This window comes from Symphalangus syndactylus, chromosome 18 (assembly GCF_028878055.3).
Source record: "Symphalangus syndactylus isolate Jambi chromosome 18, NHGRI_mSymSyn1-v2.1_pri, whole genome shotgun sequence".
Classification (NCBI taxonomy): domain Eukaryota; kingdom Metazoa; phylum Chordata; class Mammalia; order Primates; family Hylobatidae; genus Symphalangus; species Symphalangus syndactylus.
This window is the reverse complement of record NC_072440.2, coordinates 92,885,427-92,905,028: the sequence shown is the minus strand read 5'-3', so window position 1 is coordinate 92,905,028 and position 19,602 is coordinate 92,885,427. Positions and strand designations below refer to the sequence as shown.

The 19,602-nt window shown below is 37.1% G+C and overlaps 1 long non-coding RNA gene across 1 annotated transcript in view; it reads right to left on the bottom strand.

Annotated features, from left to right (window-relative positions):
• Positions 1 to 4,888: 4,888 nt before the first annotated feature.
• Positions 4,889 to 19,602, bottom strand: part of LOC129468467 (uncharacterized) — a 69,528-nt gene continuing 54,814 nt past the window's right edge. The window contains exons 2-3 of the long non-coding RNA XR_008652671.2: positions 13,749 to 13,922; positions 4,889 to 4,989 (exon numbers count right to left, since the gene is read on the bottom strand). This is a non-coding gene — a long non-coding RNA (uncharacterized lncRNA). The remainder of the gene's footprint in view (positions 4,990 to 13,748; positions 13,923 to 19,602) is intronic.

The following is a 19,602-nucleotide window of genomic DNA, read 5'->3' as shown; positions in this document are numbered from 1 at the left end:
GCATTATTTCTGAGGGCTCAGTTCTGTTCCATTGGTTTATATCTCTGTTTTGGTACCAGTACCATGCTGTTTTGGTTACTGTAGCCTTGTAGTATAGTTTGAAGTCAGGTAGCGTGATGCCTCCAGCTTTGTTCTTTTGGCTTAGGATTGACTTGGCGATGCGGGCTCTTCTTTGGTTCCATATGAACTTTAAAGTAGTTTTTTCCAATTCTGTGAAGAAAGTCATTGGTAGCTTGATGGGGATGGCATTGAATCTATAAATTACCTTGGGCAGTATGGTCATATTCACAATATTGATTCTTCCTATCCATGAGCATGGAATGTTCTTCCATTTGTTTGTATCCTCTTTTATTTCCTTGAGCAGTGGTTTGTAGTTCTCCTTGAAGAGGTCCTTCACATCCCTTGTAAGTTGGATTCCTAGGTATTTTATTCCCTTTGAAGCAATTGTCAATGGGAGTTCACTCATGATTTGGCTCTCTGTTTGTCTGTTATTGGTGTATGAGAATGCTTGTGATTTTTGCACATTGATTTTGTATCCTGAGACTTTGCTGAAGTTGCTTATCAGCTTAAAGACATTTTGAGCTGAGACGATGGGGTTTTCTAGGTGTACAACCATGTCATCTGCAAACAGGGACAATTTGACTTCCTCTTTTCCTAACTGAATACCCTTTATTTCTTTCTCCTGCCTGATTGCCCTGGCCAGAACTTCCAACACTATGTTGAATAGGAGTGGTGAGAGAGGGCATCCCTGTCTTGTGCCAGTTTTCAAAGGGAATGCTTCCAGTTTTTGCCCATTCAGTATGATATTGGCTGTGGGCTTGTCATAAATAGCTCTTATTATTTTGAGATACATCCCATAAATACCTAATTTATTGAGAGTTTTTAGCATGAAGCATTGATTAATTTTGTTAAAGGCCTTTTTCTGTATCTATTGAGATAATCATGTGGTTTTTGTCTTTGGTTCTGTTTATATGCTGGGGTACATTAATTGATTTGCATATGTTGAACCAGCCTTGCATCCCAGGGATGAAGCCCACTTGTTCATGGTGGATAAGCTTTTTGATGTGCTGCTGGATTCGGTTTGCCAGTATTTTATTGAGGATTTTTGCATCAATGTTCATCAGGGATATTGGTCTAAAATTCTCTTTTTTTGTTGTGTGTCTGCCAGGCTTTGGTATCAGGATGATGCTGGCCTCATAAAATGAGTTAGGGAGGATTCCCTGTTTTTCTATTGATTGGAATAGTTTCAGAAGGAATGGTACCAGCTCCTCCTTGTACCTCTGGTAGAATTCGGCTGTGAATCCGTCTGGTCCTGGACTTTTTTTGGTTGGTAAGCTATTAATTATTGCCTCAATTTCAGAGCCTGTTATTGGTCTATTCAGAGATTCAACTTCTTCCTGGTTTAGTCTTGGGAGAGTGTATGTGTTGAGGAATTTATCCATTTCTTCTAGATTTTCTAGTTTATTTGCATAGAGGTGTTTATAGTATTCTCTGATGGTAGTTTGTATTTCTGTGGGATCAGTGGTGATATCCCCATTATCATTTTTTATTGCATCTATTTGATTCTTCTCTTTTCTTCTTTATTAGTCTTGTTAACGGTCTATCAATTTTGTTGATCTTTTCAAAAAACTAGCTCCTGGATTCATTGGTTTTTTGAAGGGTTTTTTGTCTCTCTATCTCCTTCAGTTCTGCTCTGATCTTAGTTATTTCTTGCCTTCTGCTAGCTTTTGAATGTGTTTGCTCTTGCTTCTCTAGTTCTTTTAATGTGTGATGTTAGGGTGTCAATTTTAGATCTTTCCTGCTTTCTCTTGTGGGCATTTAGTGCTATAAATTCCCCTCTACACACTGCTTTGAATCTGTTCCAGAGATTCTGGTATGTTGTGTCTTTGTTCTCGTTGGTTTCAAAAAACCTCTTTATTTCTGCCTTCATTTCGTTATGTACCCAGTAGTCATTCAGGAGCAGGTTGTTCAGTTTCCATGTAGTTGAGCGGCTTTGAGTGAGTTTCTTAATCCTGAGTTCTAGTTTGATTGCACTGTAGTCTGAGAGACAGTTTGTTATCATTTCTGTTATTTTACATTTGCTGAGGAGAGCTTTACTTCCAACTATGTGGTCCATTTTGAAGTAAGTGCTGTGTGGTGCTGAGAAGAATGTATATTCTGTTGATTTGGGGTGGAGAGTTCTGTAGATGTCTATTAGGTCCGCTTGGTGCAGAGCTGAGTTCAATTCCTGGATATTCTTGTTAACTTTCTCATTGATCTGTCTAATGTTGACAGTGGGGTGTTAAAGTCTCCCATTATTATTGTGTGGGAGTCTAAGTCTCTTTGTAGGTCTCTAAGGACTTGCTTTATGAATATGGCTGCCCTGTTTTGGGTGCATATATATTTAGGATAGTTAGCTCTTCTTGTTGAATTGATCCCTTTACCATTATGTAATGGCCTTCTTTGTCTCTTTTGATCTTTGTTGGTTTAAAGGCTATTTTATCTGAGACTAGGATTGCAACCCCTGCCTTTTTTTGTTCTCCATTTGCTTGGTGGATCTTCCTCCATCCCTTTATTTTGAGCCTATGTGTGTCTCTGCATGTGAGATGGGTTTCCTGAATACAGCACACTGATGGGTCTTGACTCTTTATCCAATTTTCCAGTCTGTGTCTTTTAATTGGAGCATTTAGCCCATTTACATTTTAGCTTAATATTGTTATGTGTGAATTTGATCATGTCATTATGATGTTAGCTGGTTATTTTGCTCATTAGTTGATGTAGTTTCTTCCTAGCATTGATGGCCTTTACAATTTGGCATGTTTTTGCAGTGGCTGGTACCGGTTGTTCCTTTCCATGTTTAGTGCTTCCTTCAGGAGCTCTTTTAGGGCAGGCCTGGTGGTGACAAAATCTGTCAGCATTTGCTTGTCTGTAAAGGATTTTATTTCTCCTTCACTTATGAAGCTTAGTTTGGCTAGATATGAAATTCTGGGTTGAAAATTCTTTTCTTTAAGAATGTTGAATATTGGCCCCCACTCTCTTCTGGCTTACAGAGTTTCTGCTGAGAGATCCGCTGTTAGTCTGATGGGCTTCCCTTTGTGAGTAACCCGTCCTTTCTCTCTGGCTGCCCTTAACATTTTTTCCTTCATTTCAACTTTGGTGAATCTGACAATTACATGTCTTGAAGTTGCTCTTCTTGAGGAGTATCTTTGTGGCATTCTCTGTATTTCCTGAATTTGAATGTTGGCCTGCCTTGCTAGGTTGGGGAAGTTCTCCTGGATAATATCCTGCAGAGTGTTTTCCAACTTGGTTCCATTCTCCCCGTCATGTTCAGGTACACCAATCAGATGTAGATTTGGTCTTTTCACATGGTCCCATATTTCTTGGAAGCTTTGTTCATTTCTTTTTATTCTTTTTTATCTAAACTTCTCTTCTTGCTTCATTTCATTCATTTAATCTTCCATCACTGATACCCTTTTTTCCAGTTGATCAAATTGGCTACTGAAGCTTGTGCACTCGTCACATATTTCTCGTGCCATGGTTTCCACCTCCATCAGGTCCTTTAAGGACTTCTCTGCATTGGTTATTCCAGTTAGTCATTTGTCTAATCTTTTTTCAAGGTTTTTAACTTCTTTGCGTTGGGTTCGAACTTCGTCCTTTAGCGTAGAGAAGTTTGATCATCTGTAGCCTTCTTCCCTCAACTCATCAAAGTCATTCTCTGTCCAGCTTTGTTCTGTTGCTGGTGAGGAGCTGCATTCCTTTGGAGGAGGAGAGGCGCTCTGATTTTTAGAATTTTCTGTTTTTCTGCTCTGTTTTTTCCCCGTCTTTGTGGTTTTATGTACCTTTGGTCTTTGATGATGGTGATGTACAGATGGGGTTTTGGTGTGGATGTCCTTTCTGTTTGTTAGGTTTTCTTCTAACAGTCAGGACCCTCAGCTGCAGATCTGTTGGAGTTTGCTGGAGGTCCACTCCAGACCCTGTTTGCCTGGGTATCAGCAGCAGAGGCTGCAGAACAGCGAATATTGGTGAACATCAAATGTTGCTACCTGATCGTTCCTCTGGAAGTTTCGTCTCAGAGGGGTACCCAGCTGTGAGAGGTGTTAGTCTGCCCCTACTGGGGGGTGCCTCCCAGTTAGGCTACTTGGGGGTCAGGGACCCACTTGAGGAGGCAGTCTGTCTATTCTCAGATCTCAAGCTCCGTGCTGGGAGAACCACTACTCTCTTCCAAGCTGTCAGACAGGGACATTTAAGTCTGCAGAGGTTTCTGCTGCCTTTTGTTCGGCCATGCCCTGCCCTGAGAGGTGGAGTCTACAGAGGCAGGCAGGCCTCCTTGAGCTGTGGTGGGCTCCACCCAGTTCGAGCTTCCCAGCTGCTTTGTTTACCTACTCAAGCCTCATCAATGGTGGGTGCCCCTCCCCCAGCCTCTCTGCTGCATTGCAGTTCGATCTCAGACTGCTGTGCTAGCAATGAGCAAGGCTCTGTGGGTGTAGGACCCTCTGAGTGAGGCACGGGATATAATCTCCTGGTGTGCCGTTTGCTAAGACCATCGGAAAAGCACAGTATTAGGATGGGAGTGACCCAATTTTCCAGGTGCTCTTTGTCCCCCCTTCCCTTGGCTAGGAAAGGGAATTCCCTGACCCCTTGCACTTGCTGGGCGAGGTGATGCCTTGCCCTGCTTCAGCTCATGCTCAGTGCGCTGCACCCACTGTCCTGCACCCACTGTCCGACAATCCCCAGTGAGATGAACCTGGTACCTCAGTTGGAAATGCAGAAATCACCTGTCTTCTGCGTGGCTCACACTGGGAGCTGTAGACTGGAGCTGTTCCTATTCAGGCATCTTGGAATGCGAAATGACCATTTTAAATTGAATGCACTACTTGAGGTTTTTTACATCACCCCATATTGTAGACTTGGGCTGCAGATGTGAGCAAGGGCTGATTTGTGATGACAGCTTCTGAGGCACATTTTTTTCTTCTGCTTTGCTCTTTACCAAGGCAAACATTCCTGGTAGTTCTATGGGGTTTGAAGGTGGTAGGAAAGTTTACTTTTAGTTCATTTTCACACTGAGGGTATAACACTTTGAGTTTCAACTTTAAGGCAAAGGAATTCTGCTACTAAACTAGTTGCCTTGGACCTTAGACTTTATTTTCTTACAATTCAGCAAGGCTGAGAAAATGTAAGTTTATAAGGTTGGGAAAATTCTCTTGAGGCTAAAACATGTTCATTTCTGCTTACTTCACTGGGTTTCTCCCTATACAAATCTTTGGCCTGAAAAAAACTTCTAACTTTCCAGCTCTTTGCATTTGAAATAAGCTGTAAAATACTTAATCTGATATTTATATATTGTTTTATGCTTATTCATACTGTATATTTTATATGTATATCATGTCATACATATCACATTATATAATATGTATCATACTATACAGTACATATATTATAAATAATATTGTATAATATAATACAATATGCTTTTATAATAACACAATACTTATATAAGGCAATGTTATATTATATTATATTATATTATATTATATTATATTAGTATGTGTATGGCTTGGTATCTGGAGTGACATTCTCATACAACTACGAATTTTGGATAACATATTAAAAAGAAATTTATATTTCTACCTCCCAAATTAAAAATCACTAACATTTTTCATATTTTCCCCTTAGAAAAAAACAAATTCAGAACCCCACAAAGATAACTGATATTCTGCAATCTTATTCTCTGTCCTATATTCCCTAAAGGCAACCTAGTGATATCTTTCTATTTTCAATGTTTTACATATTTATATGTAGGTATAAAAATAGACGTATACTTTTCTTCAGCTTTATTTTATTCCCTCTCTGAATTGCTTTTTTTTTTGAGATGGAGTCTTGCTGTGTCACCCAGGCTACAATGCAGTGGCACAATCTTGGCTCACTGCAACCTTTGCCTCCCAGGTTCAAGCTATTCTCTGGCCTCAGCCTCCTGAGTAGCTGGGATTACAAGCGTCCACCACTGTGCCTGACTAATTTTTATATTTGTAGTAGAGACGGGGTTTCATCATCTTGGCCAGGCTGGTCTTGAACTCTTGACCTAGTGATCCACCCGCCTTGGCCTCCCAAAGTGCTGGGATTAGAGGCGTGAGCCACCACACCTGGCCTCCCCTCTGAATTCTATATCTCTATTTCCATGGCCTTATGCTTTCATATGAAACAAATTCTATCCCAGTAATATTCAGAGCCTTTACACATTCTTTGCTCATTCTTTCCCATGGCTGAAGAGGTGGATTATCTGATTGGTGAGTTTGGAAGAAGCAATCTTGTTGGTCTCTCTTTGTTTTGGGTGTTGGTTTTTCTGCAGATTGCCAGCAATCAGTTTTGCCCTCCGTCCTGTGGTTAGAGGTCTTTCCTTTGTGGAGAAAACCTATGGTTGTAAACTATGCCAGTAAACTATGCAAGACTATATAATTTAGGGAAATACCCAGGGAGATAATTTTGGCCACACATCTAAACCACATTTCTACGATCAGCTATATCAAATGTATAAATCATATATGTGATTTACATATTATATATAAATATATATGAGATATATATTATATTTTAGCTCTTAGGTGATCTGAGTTTGGAAACAAATCCTACACTTACATATTTGAAATATAGAGTTATAGTACATGTCTTTAGAAGACTTCCTGGTGAGTAGGAAAAGGCTTCATAGCTACCTCTCTATTTAGATAATGATTTCAAGAGTTGTCAGGGAGAAATAGAAATCTGAATGGAATTAAGAGTGAAAATCATGTGTCTCTGAGAAAGGAGACCCTGTGGGTGGTAGTGTTGGGAGGGACAACACAAATCCCAGGTATATTTCATGACCCCATGCATGAAGGGGACCTCTTTCTCATGCCTACTCCTTTCTTTGGGCAGATTTTGGAAAAGGAACAAGAATGAAGGTAGAAATATGTCTAGGCAGGTATATTTCAGCTAAATTCCTAAGGCCTTGCGTCTATCTGTCAAGGCCGGTACAGTGATGTCAGCATATTTAGTATTTAGTATTGTAGCTCAGTATGAATTTGGCAGACAGAACCAGCAGCCTGAAACAGACCATGCTGAGGAGGCACAGCAGAGGCCCAAATGTATCAGGGAGAGTATCTTGGGGCATGCCAACATGATGGACAGACGAACCTAGACTGACCATAGCTCCACTTTCCTCATACCTTGACTTGGGTAAGCGCCTGAGGCTTCTGTATAGCCCAGGGGAAAGGAACAGGGACAGTGAATGGATTGAAGTTAAGTTTCAACCAGCAGAATGGGGCTTCCTAAAAGAAATAGCTTTGTTATTGAAAAAAATTAAAGAATATCATTTTTTTGGTGCCCTTGATTTTGCAAACTCATATCTGTCATCTATGCAGATTGATTTGGGATTTTTAAGCACCCTAAGGCAGTGCATTTCTCCCCACAGACTGATCCCAACCCTAGACTAGAATTGGAACCAAGTCACCTGCTTCTATAAAAAAATTGCTGTGCAGAGATAAATAGCACTCTTAGAAACTTCGACCAGTTCAGAAAGAGTGGTGGACTGTGACAAAGCCAATTCTGAAAGCATCTACAAAGTCATTTTCCTGGACGGACACAATATTATTAACTGCAGAGGAGAGGTGGAAGATAGCTTTGTTAAGAGTAGTGAATAAAATTACTCTCAGACCCTGAATTACTAAAAGCTGAACCTTTTGCTGGAGAGGAAAGGATGGTTTTTGTGACACGACCTTTTCTACCCATCAGACTGGCCCACTCCTTTGTCAGCTATAGATGCTGGTGTTCACCTACTTAGTACCCAGACTACTTTGCATCAAAGTGGAGTGGAAACACTCTTAACTGGCTCCATTTAACCAATTTGATTGGTTCAATTAACACCCTTCATTCCCTCCTTTTATTTGTATTTTTATCAACATTTCATTATGGAAAATTTTATATTTAAAAGTTCAGAATAATGAACACTCAAACATTCCTAGAAGTGAGATTGCTGAGTCAAAGGACAAATGCATGTGTAATTATGCTAGATATTATCAATTTCCTCCCCGCGGGTGGTTGTGTAATTTGCATCTCCACCACCAACCCATAACAGTGCCTATTCCTCACAACCTCAACAACAGCATATGCTCTCAACTTTGGGATTTTTGCCAATATAATAGTTGAAAAATAGTATCCCACTACAGTTCATATATATATATATATATATATATATATATATATATATATATATCTACAATGAGTGAGATTGAACAATTTTCATATGGATTAAGAGTTATTTGCATTTATATTTTCAGAACTATATAGTTTGCAGAAAATATAAATTATCATATTTATTTATAGTTTTAGGCCATTTTTCTATAGGGCTGTTGAAATTCTTATTCTCTTTTTAAGATGTTCTTTATATATTAGGTTAATCAATATAAAATTACCACTTTTCTACATCAAAATAGTTAAATATTGGTAGTTGTGCATGGTTGAGCCCAACATTAGGTCTATTATCCTTATGTCATATAAGTTGCCAATACTGGTTATTTGTCCTTTTATTTTTCTTTATTTTTGTCATGCAAAAGTTTTAAACATTTTAAGTAATCAAATTCATCTTTTTCATTATTGTTTATTCTATTGGATTTGGAGTCATAACTAGAAAAGTTTTTCCCACTAATACAGAATGAAGACATTTACCTATCTCTTATTCTTTACTTATTATGGTTTTATTTAAAATTATTTTACGTTTAACATGTCTGATGATTTTAGAGTTTCTCCTGGCACACAGAATGAGGAGTAAATCCAATCTTACCTCTTTCTGGGTGATTATTCAGTTATCTCATCACTACTTATTAAAGAGCCCATCCCTTCACTCTCTGATTTGAGATGGCACTTCTCTCATACACCAATTAAAAATATACAATTCTGGAGTTTTTTTCTCCCACTCATCTGTCTATTTATGTCCCAGTGTTGCACGACATAATATGTTTTAAATATTTTGTGGGGCTAGCTCTGGACATTACTTCTTTTTTCAGAGATTTCCTAGATGTTCTTGCTTATTTATTCCTCCAGTGAATTTTATAATCAACTTTGTCTAGCTCCAGAAAAAGAACAACTTAATAATTATTTAGTGAGATACAGTTAATTTCTAAATTAACTCAGAAAAAAACCTGATACATTTATGAAGCTAAGTCTTCTATCTGAAAATGAGGCATGGTTTTCTACTTTAAGTCTACTTTTATATCTTTTACAGACATTCTATATAATTCCTTATATGTTTTAAATATTTCTGGTCAATTTTATGCATGGGCAGTATAATTAATTAACTTATTAATCAAACTTATTGGCATTCCTAAATACTGTTTTTTTTAAATTATATCACCTAAGTGATAGTTACGTATGTATTTGGAACTTATTTTTATAAGTTTTTTTTATTTTGTTTACTAAACTCCCATAATGCTCATAGTAGTTTTTCCACATATTTATTCTTTTGGGTTTTTCTGGTATATAATCATATTATCTACAGAGATATTTATTATCCATATCCAATTCTTACACCACTAGTTGCTTTTTTCTTTTTTAATTGCATTGGCTGAAACATTCGATATGCTGTTAAATAATGGTGGAGACAGGGCATCTTTGTTTTGCTTCTGAATTGAGTAGGAAACCTTCTGCTGATTTCCCCTTAACAAAGGTGCTGGCATTTGGATTGGAATATGGATAATATATGTATATGTTCATGTTTTATCTATGTTTACATTATCTATTCACATCAAATTAAGAAATTTAGCATAAACTAGTACTCAATTGAGTGTTTTTTAGCACATCCAGTTTCTTTTTAAACATGTTGACTGATATCCAGATCACACTCCCTTCTCAGGAGCCTCCAGCAGACGGGACACTCTTGTTTCCACTGGGTGAGCTGCAGGTTTGCCAAGTTTCAAGTTGATTTGTTCCCAGTATGCAAGTTGTGCTTATTATTGTCATTCTATTATCTAATTATTACATAAATTGATGATATAGTAGTTTAGGGAAATATATGTTTCTTTGATGAATGACTTAGTAAAAGTGAGCTGCTAACAAAATTACTGTCAATTTTGGTGTGAATAAGACAATTGCAAAAGACTAAGGAAAATTGTAAAAATTTAAATGCATCCTAAACTCAGATTACTTCCAAAATCACTTACGTTCTCATCCTGCTTTAAAGAGACTTAAAATCGTAGGCCATGCATTGGCATGGTTTATATAAGGGAAACAATAAGGAATTTCAATTAGTGAATCCATATTTAACTGAAAAGACTTGGCTTCATACAAAAAGATTGACAACTCAATACAGTGTATCAGGTTGTATTTTCCAAAGAAGGTCATAACAATTTCTCCTATACCACTTATTCTTTTTTTCAAAAGGACCTTGCCACTTCTCCATCAGGAAGTGGAGACTGTCCCCTCCCATTAAACCTAGGAAGACCTGTGCAACTGCCTCATGTACCTCCACTGTAGATTTTCATTCTGTAACTGAAGTATCTCTGCAACTATTTCCACTTGGCGTACAAAGATTACTAATGTTATGGATAGGAAGTTTTCCTGAGAAGATATTTTGATTGTAGCAATCACGTTTTTTTCTAGCTTCACATTTTAGCCCTACACACACCAATACTGAGAAAGGTGGAGAGAGTCAGTGCAATAACAGATGAACATGGGTTAAATTGTATATTCTCAGGGAATTAAAACAACTGTACAAAAAGAAGATTGATGGAACTGAAAGAATGAGACATACATTTCCAAGAATCCACACAGTTTCATTTGGTGCAGCCAACAACTCGACATTTAGAAAATAGAAATAAAAAATAAACAGACTGTTTTCAGGGGTTTACCATTCTGGTGATCTTTGCTTCAAGTGAAGTGGGAAAGTAAGAATACCATAAATATCTAGATTAGGTTTGTCAGAGAAAATACAGGATACCCCGTTAAATTTGAATTTCAGTTATACAACAAATAATTTTTTAGTATAAGTATATCCCAAATATTTAGTAAAACATTCTAAAAATTATTTTTTATCTAAAATTTAAATTTAACTAGGTTCTATACCTTTCATATCTTTACTGTGTTATACCATCTAACACTAGTCAGAATGGCTATTATTCAAAAGTCAAAAAATAATAGATGCTTTTGAGGTTCTAGAGAAAATGGAATGATTATACGCTGTTTTTGGGAGTGTAAATTAGTTCAGCCATTGTGGAAGACAGTGTGGCAATTCCTCAAAGACCTAAAGATAGAAATACCATTTGACCCAGCAATCCTCATTACTGGGTACATATCCAAAGGAATATAAATCATTCTATTATAAAGACCCAAGCATGTGAATGTTGATTGCAGCACTATTCACAATACCAAAGACATAGAATCAACCTAACTGCCCGTCAATGATAGATTGGCTAAAGAAAATGTGGTACATATATATATCATGAAATACTATGCAGCCATAAAAATAATGAGACCTTGTTCTTTGCAGAGATATGGCTGGAGCTGGAGGCTATTATCCTTAGTAAACTAACAGAACAGAAAACCAAATATGGCATGTTCTCATAAGCGGGAGCTAAATGATAAGAACACATGGACACATAGAAGGGAACAACACACACTGGGGCCTTTTGAAGGGTGGAGGGTGGCAGAAGGGAGAGGATCAAGAAAAATAACTAATGGGTTCTAGGCTTAATACCTGAGTGATGAAATAATCTGTACAAAAAACTCTCATGAAACAAGTTTACCTATGTAACAAACCTGCACTTCTACCCCTGAACTTGTGAACTTGTACCCCTGTACAATTTAATGATTTTTCATATATTTACGGTTGTGCAACCATTGCCACAATCTACGGTTAGAGCATTTTCATCAGCTCTAAAGGAAAATAATACCCATTAACAGTCACTCCCCATGTCCACCCCTGGCCCTTGGAAAACCCTAATCTACATTTGTGCCACTAATCTGTGTCTTGTACCACAAATCTGTGTTTTGTCTCTATACATTTGCCTATCTGAATGTTTCATACAATTGAATCATACAATATGTGTTACATCCTGTATTTTTATTTTCTAAATCCAACAGCCCTAACCTGGAGCCAATTTTCTAGAGCAATGAAGAGTAATGCCAGCCAAAGAGAACACAAAGAGGAAATAAATTAGAAGCAGCCGGTGAAGAAAGTGGCATAATGAGAACCTGGAGGAGCTGGCCCTTCCCACACTGTAGCCTCTTCCCACAAAGGCCAAAGTCTGAGCATAGTCAGGCCCTCTGGCTAGTTTAAGGGAAAAAATTATTTACTAAGGGAAACCCACAGCAACTCCAAGGGACCCAGACAGTCAGACTGGTGGCAATGCAGCCTGGATCAACACCTAAGAACCTCACTGAACTGCTGGCAAGGAGGATCCTCTCCATCAACTCTGTGTCCTGGCACTGTGGAGCACCCCATAGACTGCATCAGGGGACCTCTGCCATTACTGCATCTGAATGCCTCCTGTCTCTACCGTGCTCCATTGTCCTCCAGAACAGCAAAACAGATTGCACATTAAACTTTTTCTTCACCAGCATGCAAAAGATGGGGAAATAGCACATATTTCAGGAAAAGCCTCCATTATCAATTCTTGAAGTCTGGGGTGGTGGGTACAATCAGCAGTAACTGGGCTCATGTTCCGGTGCCCTGGATACATGAAGATTAGAAAAATTAATTTCCAGCTCCAACTTAGAGGAGACAGGACTCTCAAATGTGGAGAATTACCAAACCATAGGAGAGGCTTTCAAAAGACCTGGGGCCATCATAAACATGATACATACCCATCACCACTACTTTTACCATTGCTTTCCCTATTTTGCTTGGGAAAATGTAGAGATAGCTTCATGTATGGAAAAAAGTGAAAGTGGGTAAGAAATGATACCAAGTAATTCTCTGCCTAAAGCAGATGACCCAGGGCTCCATGACTGAACTGGCAAAATACCTGCAGCCAAAGAATGCAGAAACATTTTATGGTGCTTATAGTTCTTAGGCATTCTTACTTTTGGAATCTTTACAGTATAACACATACTAAAATTCACTCACATCACCCATTAAACATACGTTTTGCTCATATTTTTAAACAATTCTTTATAATTTTGTTTTTAAAATTATTTTTGCTTCAAGCAGTTTCTTAAACTTAAAAATTGCAGTGATTGTTTCAATTACAATGTAAGCTCAAGAACTCTTGCAAAGTAAGAAAACTGAACATACAATCCTTTCAAGTATAATGGACTTTTTTCCTACTAATATCAAATTTAACAATGAAACATTTGGCAGAGTGTAACATTTTATAGACGTCCATTAACAAATCATTACTTTGATCATTCAGTCTTCTATTTATTCTTTGAATACAAATAACTATTTTAGGACTCAACCCTTTACAAGAAGCATTGGAAAACTTAATGGATAAAGCATTTCTGTGGGGATACTCCTCTACTAAATTATCTGTGGGATTTGGCAGAAAAGAAAGTTTAACAAAATCTGAGATGAGAAGACAGGACACACTGCAAACCATGGCTGCACAGAACCCTGGCTGAGGTTTTTCTCAAACTGATGACTCTTTTCCTCTCTTCTGGTCTCTAGGATACAGAAAAATTCCATCTAAACTACACCTTCAAAGGAAAAGACAAGCAATTCCCAGTCAAAATTGAAAGGGAGTAGAAGAGAGTTTACCCACATCATATCAGCACAAAGCAGAAAAGAAATGGGCAGAGCTACTCACCTTAAACATGAAAATTGTTGGAAAAAAGTTTGTAAATACATTGTAGAAAGAGATGATGATGATGAATTGGTAATAATTGATGAGAAACAAAAGGGACATCATATGCAAAAGGCAGACAACAGATCTTAAGAAGTCCTCTTACAAACAGGCCTGATGAAAGACCTCATAGACAAGCTATTCAAACAACAGAATAAGAGGAAAAGAGAATTTTTAGAGTTAAGGAAACAAACCAATAATCCAAACACCACATTACAGAAAATATAATTAATTAGAAATAAAATGTAACATAATTCACAGAGCTTACAACTGAATTTTTAAAATTGGTACCTAGGAAATATTTAAAATAATCTCAATGAATATGGAGGGAAAAAAGATTAAGATATTAAAACAATTAGATACAATCTAACCTAAACATCATTGGAGTTGCTGAAGTAAAGAATCCAGTAAACAAAACCAAAAAAATGTACTGAAACTCCTAATAGAAAAAAATATTTGGGACATTAAGTAAATATTGAGTCTATTGATCTAAGTCACACCACTGCAAAAGAAAAACAAAAACAAAAACAAACAGATACAGAATAATTGATACAGTGTCATAGCGAGCTAAGGTAATAGATCTCAAGGAAGCATTAAAAACTACAGACTAAAGTGACAAAATTAACATACATATGTGTGAATACGTATTCATATCATACTAAAATATAACTTAATATATTAATAATAGTATGTATATTGATATTAAGAGGAATATCTAAAATAACAGAAATATTGATAGTAAAAGGATGGACAAAACTATACTATATCAACCTCACACACAAATTATAGAGGAATTCACTATGCTTTCATCTATTCTTGTATAGTTTTATTACTTACATTTAGATCTTCAATTCATTTGGAACTTATTCCTGTGGATATTGTGAGAAGTGAATCTAACTGTATCTTTTTCCAAATGGTTTTCTAGTTTTTCTACCATCATAATTTAAAAATTCTATCTTTGCCCCGGCTATCTCAGAAACCACTGTTGTCATATTCTATTATATATTACCTCATGTTCCACCTATTTCCATATAATTCCATCTATTCCATATAGTTCTATCTACAATGTATTGTTATATTCTAGATTACCATATAGTCTTATCTCTTTCTAAACTCTCTATCTTTGTCATTGATTTTTCTGTTTATTCATACACTATTACCCAGCAGTTTTAATTATCAAGGCTTTGTAGTATGTTTAGATATCTGGAGGGCTGGTCTTGCCACTTAAAACTCTTCATTTTTAGTGTTTTCCTAGTTATCCTTGCATGTTTTTTTTCTATATGAACTTTAGTATCAATTTGTCTAGTTTTAAAGGCAGTTTATTGGTATTGTTCATTGGGATCCTCCCATCAACTTTATAAATTAATTTCAATAGAATGGATATCTTTATGATGTTGAGAAGTCTCAATGAAAAATAAGCAATATTGTTTCATTCAAGTCTATTTTTGTGTCTTTTGGGAGTGCTTATAGTTTTTTTTCAAATAGGATTTGAGCATTTATTCCTTAGTTTATTCTTAAGCATTTTATCCTTTTTCTGTTGCTATGGAGGTTCTATCTTTTTTGTTGCTAAATGGGGGTTCTCTTCTATTACGTCTCTAGCTGGCTATCATATGTGCATGTAAAATTTATTGATTTATTTAAATAACAAAGTATCTTCGAAGAATCCAGGTTAGGGCACAGGTCTCTGGCATTTGCTGGCTAAGCAATGGTTTATTTCTTCTGGTTGGATAAATCCTGACAACCCAGTTACATGTGGTAATGGTAAATCATGATCTTTTCAGATTATATTCTATCTGACCTAATTCTCAGAGATTATGAAATCCAAGAATATTTTTCTCAACGCATTGCCATTGAAATGCCATTAGTACAAATTTGACCTGGACTTTTTCTGTGGAGCTCTTTTATGTTTAATTTCCGTGAAGTTTCCTGTATTTGTTTCCTATTCCTGGTATAACTAAAACAAATTTAGAAATTCATGGTCACACAAATTTATTCTTAGAGTCTATCGGTTAGAAGTCCACCATGGGTCTCACTGGGCTAAGATCAAGGTTTGGGCAGGGCTGAGACCCATCTGGAATTTCTAGGAGAATCTGTTTCCTTCTCATTGCCAGATTTTAGAGGCCACCTATATTCCTTGGCTCCTGCCCTCTTCCATTATCTTCAAAGCCATCACTTCAATGTTTGCTTCTGTCTTTACATCTCCCTTTCCTGTTTTGATGATCTTGGTATCATTGGTATCATTATGTCCTATTATAAGGTTATAATATGTTATAGGAACCCCTGTTATTACACTGGGCCTAGCCAGATAATTCAGTATAATCTACCCATATCAAGATACTAAATTTAATCAAATCTGCAAAGTTCCTTTGCCATGTGAGATAACATATTCACAGGTTATGGAAATTAGGATGTGATCATCTTTCGGTGAATGTTATTCTGTCTGCCAAACTTCTCATTTTAATTTTTTTCCGTAACATCATGGTGCTGGAATATCTAAGTGACCTGTGTTTAGATGTCTACTAGAGAGCAGTAGAGTATAGGAAAGGATTCAGGCTCTAGAATCTGATAGGCCTGAACTTGAGTTCCAAGATTCTTTGTCTGACTAACTGAATGACTTATGAAAGTAGCTTCACTTTTTAAGGCATCATTTTCTTTACCCATAAAATTAAGTAGATAATAATAGTGTCTAATTCTTAAGATTGCTGAAAGAAATAAGAGTTGAAAACAGCTCATCAGTGTTCGGCCTTACGCTAGGTTCCACTTGGCAGCCTACGTGGGCTTCATGCATCCAATTCTGACATTAGTTTTGAAGGTGTATTAAAATATTTTTTTTTTTTTTTTTTTTTTGAGACAGAGTCTCGCTCTGTCGCCCGGGCTGGAGTGCAGTGGCGCAATCTCGGCTCACTGCAAGCTCCGCCTCCCGGGTTCACGCCATTCTCCTGCCTCAGCCTCCGAGTAGCTGGGACTACAGGCGCCCGCCACCGCGCCCAGCTAATTTTTTGTATTTTTTAGTAGAGACGGGGTTTCACCGTGGTCTCGATCTCCTGACCTCGTGATCCGCCCGCCTCGGCCTCCCAAAGTGCTGGGATTACAAGCGTGAGCCACCGCGCCCGGCCAAAAATATTTTTTAATAATTTTATTTTATGGCTGCTTGAAAATGGGCCTAAATTAACATTCCATCACTTCTCAGTAAAAATATTTGGAGCCCATCCATATACAAAAGAAAGTATTTGTTGTTTTGCAAAAACAGTATTTTCTAATTATATTGTACTGTCATAGCTTATTCCAGCAGAGTGGCAGACACAGTGGCAAGCTCTGCTATCTTAAGTCAGCTCACGAACAACTAAGCTGTAGAGGACTGCCCTAGCATTAACATTGCTCTACCTGATAGCTCAACAAAATATTTGTTATGCATTCCTTTGACTATGCAAAGAATCATCTAATCCTTCACGCCTCCACCATATTCTAATTCTAATCTATTCTATCCTCTATCCACCTCCCAATAACTATTCTCCTTGGGTAGCATGTCATCAAAGAGAGACTCTTTTCATATTGTGGTCCCAGCTTTTATTTCTCTATTTTGCAAGCTGAGCTTGGCAAGTCTATCTGCTAATGTACCTACTCCTACATCTGCAATTCTAATTGAATCCACACAGTTAGATTCAATCAGACAACCTCAGTTCTCATCATTTTCTGCTACTTTGAGTATGTTTAGTTTGCAAGCTACCATATTTCTAGTGATTATTTGGCAAAGGATTTTGTTGGTATCTACTGCACTGTCTTCCTTCCAGTTTGACTTAGTTGATGTATATGAACATTTACAAACACAACCAAAAGAAACAAGTTAGAATGGCTTTGTCTTCTTAGTATTGTACTGTACTTAAATTCTTTCTGGTTCAATTTTTTTTATTCAAGAACAGACTTCAAAGGGATTAGCCATAATCTAACTCCTTCTTGACTTACATGTAAAACAAACTTGTCCATTATCTATCTCTTAGTGATTTCAGAGTTAAAGGTCTTTGAACCTTATTAACACAGATGATATGTTAGATGGAAAATGCCATTATTCTATGTGTCATAACAATTTTAAATTCTTTTCAGACATGTGTTTCTGTCTTCATTGGCATTTGCCTAGGATGTTTTATATGATTAGAACTTAGTAATGGAGAAAAGCTCAATTAAGCAAATAATTGTTGAGGGATTAAGAGCATTGCACAGCACTGTGATCCTCTGGTTTGCCTAAGGTTTCCCAACAAATCATCTGACAATTTTTCTCATTGAGCTGTGCCAGCATATAGCAAAGTTTGTATTAGCTTGGTCCAAATGGACTCAGTTAGAAGATAGTATCTCTGCAGCAGCAGAGCCGCCTCCTAGCCTGCCTCACTCACCATCCTGAGCGACACCCTCTCTGTTGATCTCATCCCCGTAAGCCATTCATTTAATGTTTCCTGGGTGGAATCCCATTTCTGCAGCCCACCCCTACCCTAATCCACGAAGTTCACTTGCTTAGTAAGAGGTTTCTTCCACTGGAACAGGAACTCCAAGCTCAGAGATGGTGCTATCTGTTCCTTTTCCTTCACTGGATTATCAACATGCATCCAATCAGCAAGTCTGACAATGGCATTTATATTAATGTTTTCAGAAACCCAATACAACTCGGATAACATCTTGTGCAGGCTGCAACCCTAGACTTTGTCACCACTGAAAATACGTGAACCCAGGATAGACCCTCCTGGGAAGTAGGGTACTTAAAATCATCTCAGAGTCCCCTAAATCTCCACACAGTCCATGGATGTATTTCATATGTGCAATCTTTTATTTCATTTTTGTTTTGTGCTACACTCTATTTCTTGATGTGGAAGCAGCAAAAATGCCAAATATCCCTTTAATAGCATTCCGAAGTACCTTTTAATATGACTCAATAGAGGAAATAATTAAGCATTTGTGTTAAATTGTTTATGTTAAAGATATTAGAAAAACACAAAATAATTTTCTAATGAATTAGAAAAACACAAAAGGTTATATTCATATCTAATTTTGAATGAAGTAGAAAGTGTAAAAGTTACTAGGGATACCACTTAAGTAAAAAGAGAAACATAAGAATCACACCATCTATAAATGCAGAACACTGAAAGATGATAAGCATCATTTGAATGCAACACCAAATAGAATGAAGACAAAGCTTCTGTAAGAAAAAGAAAATTGCTGACTGCAGTAAAAACTCACAGTCAATTATCTGTTGTGAATCCATGACAAAATACCTGCGGACACACAATCACGGCCCAAGACACCATAAGAAAATGTGCACTAGGTGTTTATACCCTTACGGCCCTGGGAAAGTGAGACAGTGGAGGACAGTGATGAATAAAGCCTCCTGCAGTTGTCAGCAGGGGTGGTGCAGGTTCACTAGCAACTGCTGTTCTATTCTACATACACTTTGGTTAACATAGATACCAAGAAGCAGAGACCTGCTAGTAATTTTTCAGTGTCTCAGATTCCAGGAATTTCTGTGTTAGAAACAGATATTTGGTGGTCTGAGAATATTACTGAGCAAAGACAATTTTCCACCATAAGCAGCTTCTGGTTGCAAGATAAATTCACCAGAAAATGTCCATAAATTTTCACTAAACAATAAAGATTTCACAGGAAGCATCATAAAGCCTATTACTTACTTGGATGAGTAATATTGTCATTATGAAAAAAAAAAACCCAAAAGAACAAACAACTAACATTGTCAAAAAAGTAGAATATTTTGCCAAGCAATAAATCATCAAAAAATATGTAAAACTTCACTGCAGACCAACCTGGGTAACACAGC